Source organism: Antedon bifida, chromosome 7, assembly GCF_963402885.1.
Source record: "Antedon bifida chromosome 7, ecAntBifi1.1, whole genome shotgun sequence".
NCBI classification, from domain to species: domain Eukaryota; kingdom Metazoa; phylum Echinodermata; class Crinoidea; order Comatulida; family Antedonidae; genus Antedon; species Antedon bifida.
The window spans coordinates 18,706,116-18,717,366 of NC_136232.1; positions in this window are offsets into that span (position 1 = coordinate 18,706,116).

The following is an 11,251-nucleotide window of genomic DNA, read 5'->3' on the forward strand; positions in this document are numbered from 1 at the left end:
CAAAAAAATGAGATGTGCCCATATATGGACATGATGATGTCATATCTCTACCATATTTAAGCATATCACTCCCATATTTAAGCATATCACTCCCATATTTGGGCATATCACACTTTATGTCAAACTAGTTTGATAGTGTAGACGACAGAGATTAAGCGAACAATGATCAATTTCAGCAAACTATCATTAACATGTATTGGGTTTGGGTGCATAGTTTCTTCCTTTCTCATATTTATTTTAAATCACAATTTTGTAATACTTTTTTTATTAAAATTAGGCGGAGTGTTCCAAGATTTTCATTAATATCCATTATGGAAATACGTTTTGGGCTTTTCGCTCCTACAATATACCCGAGTAGATGCTTGTCAATTGATTGGATTGTAGGTCACATGATACTGTATAAATAACAAATCTATTGAACTCTTCAGACTGTCATCGAGAGTGCAATTGCGTTTTATGCCGTTCGTTCTTGTTAGCAATCTGAACGCGCGACACGAGTCTAAGGTATTGGCTAATCATGTTCGAAATATAATCTGTAGTTGTTCTACTCCGCGCCCAAAATCGGAGCCTTATTGAATGAATGGTTTAGGCATTGGTCTAGCCTCTTGGGCTTAAAATATGCTATTCAGACCTTTCACAGTTATTTGTATCAGTGAACTCCTAAAAAACATCTCATGTAACAAATGTAAGCAAAATGTGTAGAAATACATGATACCTTATCGAAGAGTTTCCGAGTTAAAAAGAGTACAGAGAAATAATCAATATTTTAACATAATATAAAGGAAGGAAAAGAGGAAGACCCAAGAAACACTAGAAAGACAACATTAAAGAATGGAACAAACTGACTCACAATAAGACACTGAGGATGGCGGAGGACAGAGCCACATGGAGGAGAGTTGTTATATCGTCTACGGTGCCCCAACATCCCTAAACGGCTAAGGTCGAAGTAAAGTAAATTTGACATTTTGATATATACCAAATTTGACAATTCATACATTTATTTAAACATTTTGAAACAGCCCGGTTGCATGCTCTTAGGTCAGAAGAAAAAATGATTATTAAAAATAAATAAGTCATAAGGAAAAGGATTTGCATTTCACAATTTTATTGCGGAATTACGTACAGTAATTGGATTATTCGGCAGTTACGACTTTTAAATATTATTTTATCCAGAACCACTTACTCGCATCCGCCACTTTCTCGCATCCAGAACAGAAGTTCTGCTAATAATCTAAAATGTTATTAAGTTGGTAATAGCGATGTTGATTCAACACAAATATCAACAAGACGTTATGGTGTTGAATGATGACATAATAACAAAATAGAAAATACGAAAAAATTGTGTAATCTTGTCTACGCATAGATATGTCACTTTTCGTTTTAGACAACATTTAAAGTTGCCAGTAAATCATTGGATTTGTAATAATGGTTTTGCTAATGGACATGACAAAGTTGACGACTTGCTCAGGCGCCTGATTGATAGCAAGAAAACGCATCAACAATTTCTTGTCCCCTTCAATTAGTAGATGAACTGTAACTTGGTATTCTAGTCCCATGCTCGTGGGTTCAACTCTTTGGTCTAACGTTGTAGAAATGTACACGTAAACCTCACGCGAAAACATTCATTGGTCTACTTAATAGTAATAATTTTTCGCCGAACCAAACTCATTAAACCAAGCCAATGAATCTTGAAAACATATTTAAAAGAACCAACATTAATATGTAAACATTTACCATTGTTAAGGAATACTAAGCTTACTTGCAAGTTGTACCTCTTAGATAAACAGCTTGGGTGACAGCTGTAATTTTCGTAGTACATGAGCTAACAGAGTTTACGAACTCTTCTTTTTAACTATTTATTGGCGAAAGCGAAGATGATTTACCATGCCTTTTAAACAAATATTCGACAGACTCTTCTTTTAATAATATTTTTGTGACTGGCGACAAGCTAGATTTTTTTTGTAATAATTAACTAATGAAAATGCTTAATATTAAACAAAGCAACCCTTAAAGTAGTCAATTGGTGCCAAATTAGCTTCGGGTAGTGTAGTTTCAAGCGGCTCCCTTCGCTTCCAGGACTGATGTTGTAATGGATATAATGATCATTATTATTTGTATAAAACATATCCGGTTGTTAATAAGATCATGATCATATGAATAAAGAGGTTCCGATCTGGTATCTGGAGCAAGCTATTAAGAGTAGAACAATATTCCGATTAAAAGCATACACTTATGGTTTACAAACGTAATCACCATTTTGACAACGATGTCGTTTAATGTTTGTTCACAGTAGTAAAGAAGGAGAAAGATTAATTTTGTATAGCTTCACAGTTTAAAAACATTAAAGAAAAAACTGTAAAATAGAAGTAAGAAAATACATTAGAAAGACTGAAAGAAAATTTTGAACTGAGATGAAAAAAAGAAAAAAAAAGTTATCTAATAAGCCTATGAAGCGCCACATGAATCTTCAAAGTGTTGTAGAGTGATTCTAGAAAACAAGTAAAGACCAACAAATAATACGATGAAGATAAAATAAATTACAAACGAAGAATAGTAATCCGGAAAAAGAATTAAAATGGAGAATAATTTATGAGAATATTTAGAAGGAGGAGACAGTGGAGAAACATAATAATAAATGAGTTTTAGAAGAAGACAATTAGCAAAAATGAGAGCTGAAAAAGAAAAAAAAACATTATCGGTAGGCCTACTATTAGAAAGAAATGGAGAAATATATAAATGAGTTATATTAGAATGACAAATGTTGATTATTGTCGCTATTGTGCTTGTTGTTTAGATTTGAAGGTAAAGATTTATTCTTCATCGTTTGAAATATTACTCAGGTTTTATATTCTACGATGGAGAAACTCGTAAATCACTAGAGAGGGGGCTGTTGTGCAAATTGTAGCGTCTATCCGGGTCTTTCCTAGAATTGCAGCTTTTGTTGCAAAAAGCTTGGTTTCAACTGTGACCGTAAAGATATCGTTTCAAATAATTCCAAAAAGTAAAGTCATATCGTTAGTTCAACAGAATACAGAAAGCATCAAAACAAGAGAGCCATTACGGAATGATTGGAGAATACTTCAATTGGACCCTTCGGAGACATTAGAGTGCAACATTACTTGTGTGGCTACTCGCAAGTATTCGCTTCCTACTCGCTATATTCAATCGGTTCGTTGAACGCCAACGCAGTGTCGCGAGTTAATAAGTAAGCGTCCTCAAATCAGAGTATGTGATGTGTACTTAGCATGAAAATAGCTTATGTATTCCGATTGCTTAATTGTTTTTTCTGAATCGATGTGAAGTTTTTGATTTTGTAGCCTTTAATTTTATTAGAAGCTTATTCTTTCACATTTAAAGCGGCAAGTTTATTTTAGGTGCGTTACTGTTTAATCGTGTGTATGAGAGGAAAAAGTCTTCACTATAATGTAAATAGATAGCCTAAAAATATTTTAAAAGGATATGAAGAATAATTTAAAATAAAACAATGAAACGGAGTAGTTAAGCTAAATTAACAAATTGATAGACAAAATTAGTATAGAAAATAAAATTTACATGTTATCTGTTTTCTTTTCAATTCATACGCATCCAACAGCGAGAAACTCACCAATTACGTGATGGATAAACTATTAGAATTATTCGTGCTTATATAGTCACCTGGCACTGTAGGTCAGAAGTGAACCCTGGACCTTGGGATTGGAAGGCAAGCACGTTAACTACCAAGCTACAGCTAAACATTAACATAACAATATAATTGTTTAAATTATTTTAAACTAGGACATACTATGAATCGTAAAGCTTTTGAGGTGTTCTGTTATTTCTACTGGATTTGGTTTCATTAAAATTACCAAGCGTTCTTTCCATTACAATGAGCAAAGAGAATAATATAATATTCTAACTCTTCCCTGTATAATAGTTAAATGCCTAATCAGAATGCAAACAAAATGAAGAACCTAATAATTATCAACAAAGTTACTCGAATTATATTTAGAAAAATCATTTTCCAAGATAAAATTCAGTCCGAAAATATATATGTTTTTTTTTTTTGCAAAACTGGCACGGAGATTTTTTGTTATTGAATTTGAAAGAGAGCAAGAAAAAAATACGGAAAGAATAGAATAAGAGAAGAAGAAGGAAGGAAGAAAGGGGAAAGAAAAAGAAGAAAGGAAAGAAAGAAAAATTGATTTTATTATAGGCCCTATCATCATAAAGAATAGTTCTCCATCACTTTGAAGCTCGAGAGTTCACCGGAACAGAATTCATAGGGGCTCGAGTGAAAAGGGCATCTCTCTACCCTATCCTACCAAAATAATTGTTTTAGTTGACGATTAGAGTACCCATTTAATTAATTAACATCACTGGGGGATAATGTTATAAGGGCGTTAAATAAACAAAATCATGACAGCAACAGATGTATCGAACATTCGTATCAATTACAAAACCTTTCACAAATACAAATATGGGGATTTAGCATTTTTAAGATTTTCAAATTTATAAATAATGCTAATCTACAAAAGCTATTTTAAAGTAGCAAGTTATAATCGAGGACCAAAATCATAATTTGGAGAAAATAAAGATAATTACTGATATTATTGAAGGCAGAGTAAATAAAATAATGTAAGTAAATTGAAAGTCAGGATTAAAAGTGGGTCAAAGCAAACGACAAACTTTTAATGATAATTGACGAGGGTAGATTATGAGTACTTCGCACATGACGTGTTGAAGCAATCCAAAACCCAGATTGCAGTACGCGAGACACAGGGGATTAACAAGACCCGTCCTATGCGAACCATAAGCCCACTGCTAGTCTGGCGAACTGTAGATGGGTTGCCGCCAGTAATGGTCACGATGAACAAAATGAGGATGTTTACACTTAAATTTCGATTAACCTGGATTGGATTAACCTTGCGGCAAATATTAATTATTATTTTCCGTAATTACCATGGTCTAAATATCTTTCTAGTTATTAATTCGAGTAATAATTCGAAGTTTTTTATATGATGAGTAATGACACGTGGGAATGAAAAAAGTCGGGGTTCGATCTGGATTGGAATCAGCGTACAAACAACAGGAAACACTTTAAATGAGCCTACTTTTCTAAAATCAACCGGTCAATACATTAATCATAGTTAAGCCTCGATAGGCCTAATCAATCGGTGTATCGCTCCATTTGCAAAATGACTAAGATGCTTTTAACTATAATATAGATATGCAACGGCAATTAGACAATGATTAAGCAGTGGTAGATCAAGTATTTTCAAATAGTTAAAGCGGACGAAGTGGTGGATTTAACCTATCATAATAATAAATATTATGGCAATCGACGATAAAAAGATAAACGTACATTTTTCTTACATAATAAAAAAAGAAATTAGAAAAGTTTTCATCTTAGAACTTTTCATCGCTCAAAGAAAATAAAAGAAGTTGTCATAGGATAACCATTTATGCTGTCTTCGATAACAATAATATTTTTTTAATCAATCAAATGACGCCACGATCATTAAGAACAATAACGTTATATCGTCACGATATTTTTGCTCTTACTAATTATGACGTCATTTGAATGGACGTATGAAAATATTATACTGGTATTCATCAAAGGCAGCATAGATGGTTATCATTTTCTATTGTGTAACTTTTTAGATTTCTGTTGTTTTATATAGGAAAATGCATATTTTTCATCAACCATGTGACGGCGGAGAAAATTTGGATAGCAATTAATTTTGTTTTTGTTACGGTTTATTTGTATTGTATTATCATGTTTTTAATTGATGGAATAAATTTAATGAATCGTCGATCGTTATCGTCCTAGTATAAATGGGCCACTCATTCTTAATTACTGTTGTAAGACTAAATAACAAAATAAAAATCTTTTTAAATCAATCCAAAAAAAACTTCTATAAATCAAAATAATGATACAAAATCCAATTCAGTCGTCAAGCCTAGTTTTACTATTAAACATTTTCTAAAGTAAAAACTATTTAATTATTCTAATGTAAAGCAATATTATTATTTTTCTGAAAGGTAATGTGCAATGCGTGTAAATCCACATATGCCGTGTTTTTTTTAAAAGTCATCGAATAGCCTTTAGAGTATGTCCCACATTAATTCTATATACTATGTTATCTAATGATACATTATTACACAGTGCGTAGCACTAGTGCTAAACATTTTAATCATTTTTATTCTACAATAAATGTCTTTGTTAAACAGCTTTATTTCAGACTTTTCTTTTTATATTAGTTTTATTTGTTGGTACAAACATCATATACTTAAAAAAAAGTTTAATTTAACTATTGAAACATTACTTCACAATAAGTGAACGATATTTTAAAAGTAAGTAAACTTCAAGTAAACTTTTTGCTACTAAACTCTTGGAACGGCAGCATCTAAATTTAGTAACACAATTAACTTTAAAATGAGTTTATAATTAGTTAATAGTATAGTCAGGAGAAAGAGTAACATTCAATTGAAAGTGTTGATTGATGATACATTCACATTTCAGAAAGATAACAGTATGCTATCCAATTTTAGAAAAGCAAAGGTTTCGTTAGCTTAAAAGGGAATAGCTTTGGGGTAAGCGTTTCTCTTTAGGCTAGAATAATAATAATAATAATAATAATCGTCGATGTAATTTCAACATAGATTTGTGGGGGGTGGGGGAGGTGTAGAACGATAATGAATTACCGTAGTAATTTGTACTGTAACTATTTATCATTGTGTTAAAACACTTCGCACTACATTTTTACATAGCGAGACATGTATACTAATAATCTGACGGAGCAACCACATTATTCGGTTGACCTGGTTATAGATAAGTTAGGCTTATACTTTTATTTTTTTTTTTGGAGATCCACCATTACCTGGTTGTTCTGTTCATACTCTTTTCCACCTTTTTTAAAACTAGAAAATGTAATGTATTGCTCTTGTTTATTTTATCTAATGGATAACTTTATTCATAAAAAGATAGGATAGAACGAAGAGGAGGGGAAGAGGGGTATTTACATAATAATTTGAGTAATCATTAAAATGTTAAAGATATAAAACATTTAATGACTTTTGTTGAATATGACATTTTTAATGTCACATAATAAGCCTAGTTATTCACTTTGACCAAAAATTAGATCGAGAACAGAAAATGATTTAGCTGAAAAAAATGAACACAAAAAATGGTCAAATTGACTGGAAGTCGATGGGGTTTTGATTGAATTTAATCGTTTTATGACTTTTTATAAGTGAAACATTAATTTTTTTTTCTATAGATTTTGTATTGGCTTATTGAAAATTATTTATTAATCTTAATTTTTCATGTTTTAGGGGACAATAATTCTTTAAAAACTTTACATAAACATTAACTTAATAGATTACGAATTTTAGATATTAATTTAATATATTTTTAAAATTATTATCTGTATTTATTTTCGTTTTTATATATATTTTTAAATATTTTATAGAATAAGAATAATAATGTTAATGCATATCTTATCAAGGAATACATAACAAACACGGTTAGGCCTACATGTTTAAAGTGCTTATTTTGTATCACATTATATTATCATACTTATTGTATATATGCTTTATTTTGATCTTCGAATGTTGATTTTATATTAAAAATATAAATGTTAATTCTAGATATTCCATTTAAGGTTGATTGAAAAAAGAAATGATAGATGAAATTATAATCCATATCAAAATGTCTTTGAGTAACATTATGCACCTCTTTCATGAATCATACTTGTTATCATTGTTTCTATTTTTACTTCTGTCATGTTTAAGACGGCAGGAAGTCATAGTGGATAGAGATACTCCAGAAATAGAAATCATAAGGACATGAATTTAATCACGTGGCTGTTCTGTCTTACAACCGGGCATCACTCGAGCTCCCTCGAGTCCCGTCAATTTAAAATAAAATCCTTGCAATGATAAAAGCAAAATGGACAAAATCAAAGGTTTGAGGCGCGAGAGAGTGTTTCGTTTATTATTATTTTCAGAAAGTAAATGCCCAAACCATAAGGCTTACTATATTTCTTTAAACATGATTTCTAGGTAGACTTCTGCCGCGATTACCCGAGGCACTTGAAAGAGAAGAGAGAATTTCCTTCTAAAAATAAAGGCCTAGGCTAAACCATTAGGCATATTTCTAACATGCTTTCTAAATAGGTCTAATGTAAACACATTTTTCAGTAACGGTGATTTCTCGGACGCGTCGGATGGTGCTGCCGCCAAAATATAAACATTCGTAAAGTTTATGTGGAAATAAACAGATATGTAGGCCTATAGGCCCATGAAAATGTTTAACTGACAGTGGCTAGCTAAGAAAACAGGTGATGGTGTCATTACCTTGCTTGGGTTTCTCATCAAATTAATGAAACATCATAATCATAAGACATATTTAAGAATCACACCAAAGGAAGACGAACGACCTACTTACCTGCTGCCTACCTACAAGAAAATAATACTGTAGAATGCGTGTCAAACTTATTGTTTACCATGAATTTATATATTATTTGTATTATTGTTTTCTTGTGTTTTTTTTCCAATTTGAGAGTGTGCATTTAATTAGTATTATTTAAATTCCACATTAAACTAGCTCAAAAACAGTGAAATAACAAAACAATGAAACAAAGCTGAATTACCCTCAACGTGTTCAGCCTCTCTTATCTTAGGATATGGAGGGGCGCGATAATACGATTTGATTTCATCTAAAATGTTCATTCTTCGCAAAATGTTTAAAAATAACTTGATCATGTTAATATCCTGTTTATTATGAGTCGGTTGGCAATTGTCAGCTTACAGGCTATTTCAAAAACATTTACTTCCGTCGGATTAACATAGAAGTAAAATCATTTAATGTTGCTAATTTCCAATATTTGACATTATGTTTCGATAACATTCACTTAAAGATGTATTGTTCCTCTAAAAAATAGGAAAAATGAAGATTAATTAAATCAGACTTTGAATATGTTATTTTGTAGTTTTAATAAAGTTAATCACTTCCATAGAAAAAAAACGGAAAAAATGTTTTTACTTAAAATGGTAAATTCAACCAAAAAACCCATTGGCTGGCAGCCAATTCGACCATTTATTGCTTTAAATTACAATTTTTTCAGGTAAATGCATTTTTTTTCGATCCAATTTTTGGTCAAAGTGGATAACTATTACCTATGTTAAATTAAAATGGCATATTTAACAAAAATGTTGTTTTTATTTTTTCAGGGGGACAATACATCTTTAAATCAATTTTTTAATTAGGAACGTAGAGGGCGCTTTGAAATTAGAAGAACAGATTTTTTCCGTCTGTTTTTTTCTTTCCTAATAATGAAAATTAACTCAAAATTTAGTAACATTTGTATGTATTTATTTTATGTTTTTTCTTCTGTTTTTGTTGAACTTCAAATTTTATATTTTCCACTAGGTGTCTTCGCGCGAATCATCAACATTTCTGGAATGGTTTTCCACCGTCGCAAAAGTGATTGATGGAAATTCGCGAGAAAAAAATAAGCTATAGTGGACAATTATATACTTATGATAACGCTAGATCACATAATTTGAGAAAGTGTGGTCCTCAACTTAGCACTAAATTACAACGAGATCACTAAATCAATACTACAATAGTTATTTGTCGGTTTTCTTTCTAATTTAAAGATATAATTATTCCGTAGCTTAGGCCTACAAACGCCATGAATGTTTCGCGTGGACACAAAATAAGCGTTCTGACACGTTTTACTAATTCTCGGCAAAACTGTGCCAACTCATAATCCACTATACAAAGTCCTATAACCTAGTTTGAAAAACTGTCCCCTTGGGTGAAATATTTTTAAAACTTCGTATATGAATGGCCAATACAAATATTAAAAAATAATTGTAATATGTTCTAAGTGATAGTAATTATTCTAAACTAAAATTTGAGATGAAAAGAACAATTAAGCGAAATTGCGAAAAGTTTTTTTCCGCGAAAAGCAAATCTTTACACTAAAATGATTGATGATTAACGTAATCATTGCCGAGTCTTGAACAGTTGACATAAAATGCGATGCGAGATGAGTGAAACCAATAATCATACCAATTTGGGAGGTAACAAAATACCTCGAAGCTTTGCAAAAAGCATTTGAAATTTGGGTGATAATTTAATTACCAGACGTGATTATGCAATGAAAAGACATTTTTGTTATTACTGGATTAAGTTGTAAACCTGAAAATAAATTGAGAACAGCCAGGTAATATCTCAACGTATCATGACTATGCTTTTAATACTTAGGCCTACCATGTAAATTGATCAGGGCTAACTTAAATTAATGGATTTATACGTGTAATTCCAACCTCTTATTGACTTTAGGGTAATAGAAAATAATTGATGAGGAGTTTTATGGAATCGAAGCTTAAACAAAAGTAAAATGAATGGCATGTGGATAGGCTCGAATAGGAATAAAAATTCCAAACCTTTAAACATCAAATGGACAATAGAACCTGTTAAATTTCTTGGAATATATGTAGGATATGATGAAAAACGTTGTGACAAAAAGAACTGGGATGAAAAGATTACCCAGCTAGAAAACACCTTACATCTCTGGGAAAGAAGACTTTTATCTTTATTTGGAAAAATAATCGCAATAAAAACTTTTCTAAACTTTTTTTCTAAATTTCTAAACTTATATATAATGCCAGTATTATAAACATACCTAAACATATAATACCTAAAATAGACTAAATATTATACAGATTCCTATGGCATGGGAAAAGTGAAAAGATAAGAAGAGATACCCTTATTCAACGAGTAGAAAAGGGAGGACTGAAAATTATTGATTTTCAATCAATGGTAAACGCTTTGAAATTAACTTGGGTTAAGCGTCTGCTAAGTCCAGACCCTGGAAAATGGAAAGTTATTCCGAATTATTATATGTATCCCTTAGAATATACAGTTAAAGCAAACCATCTTAACCCTAATGTTCATACTAAGTTAGCTATCATGCCTGATTTCTATAAAGAAATGCTGAACAATGTAGTTGAACACTAAGGTTGGTATAAATCAAAACAAACTACTATGAAATTATAGAACAAAATTATCACCTTAAACAAAGAATCACTATATTTTAAATCCTGGATAATCTCTGGATATAATACTATGGGAGACGTAATAAATGAAAATAGAATACTAACTGCACGGGAAATAATTTCTACACTTTCGCAAAAAAGAAATGGACTAATAGAATACATTTCATTTGTAAATGCAATTCCAAATGAATGGAAAATGATT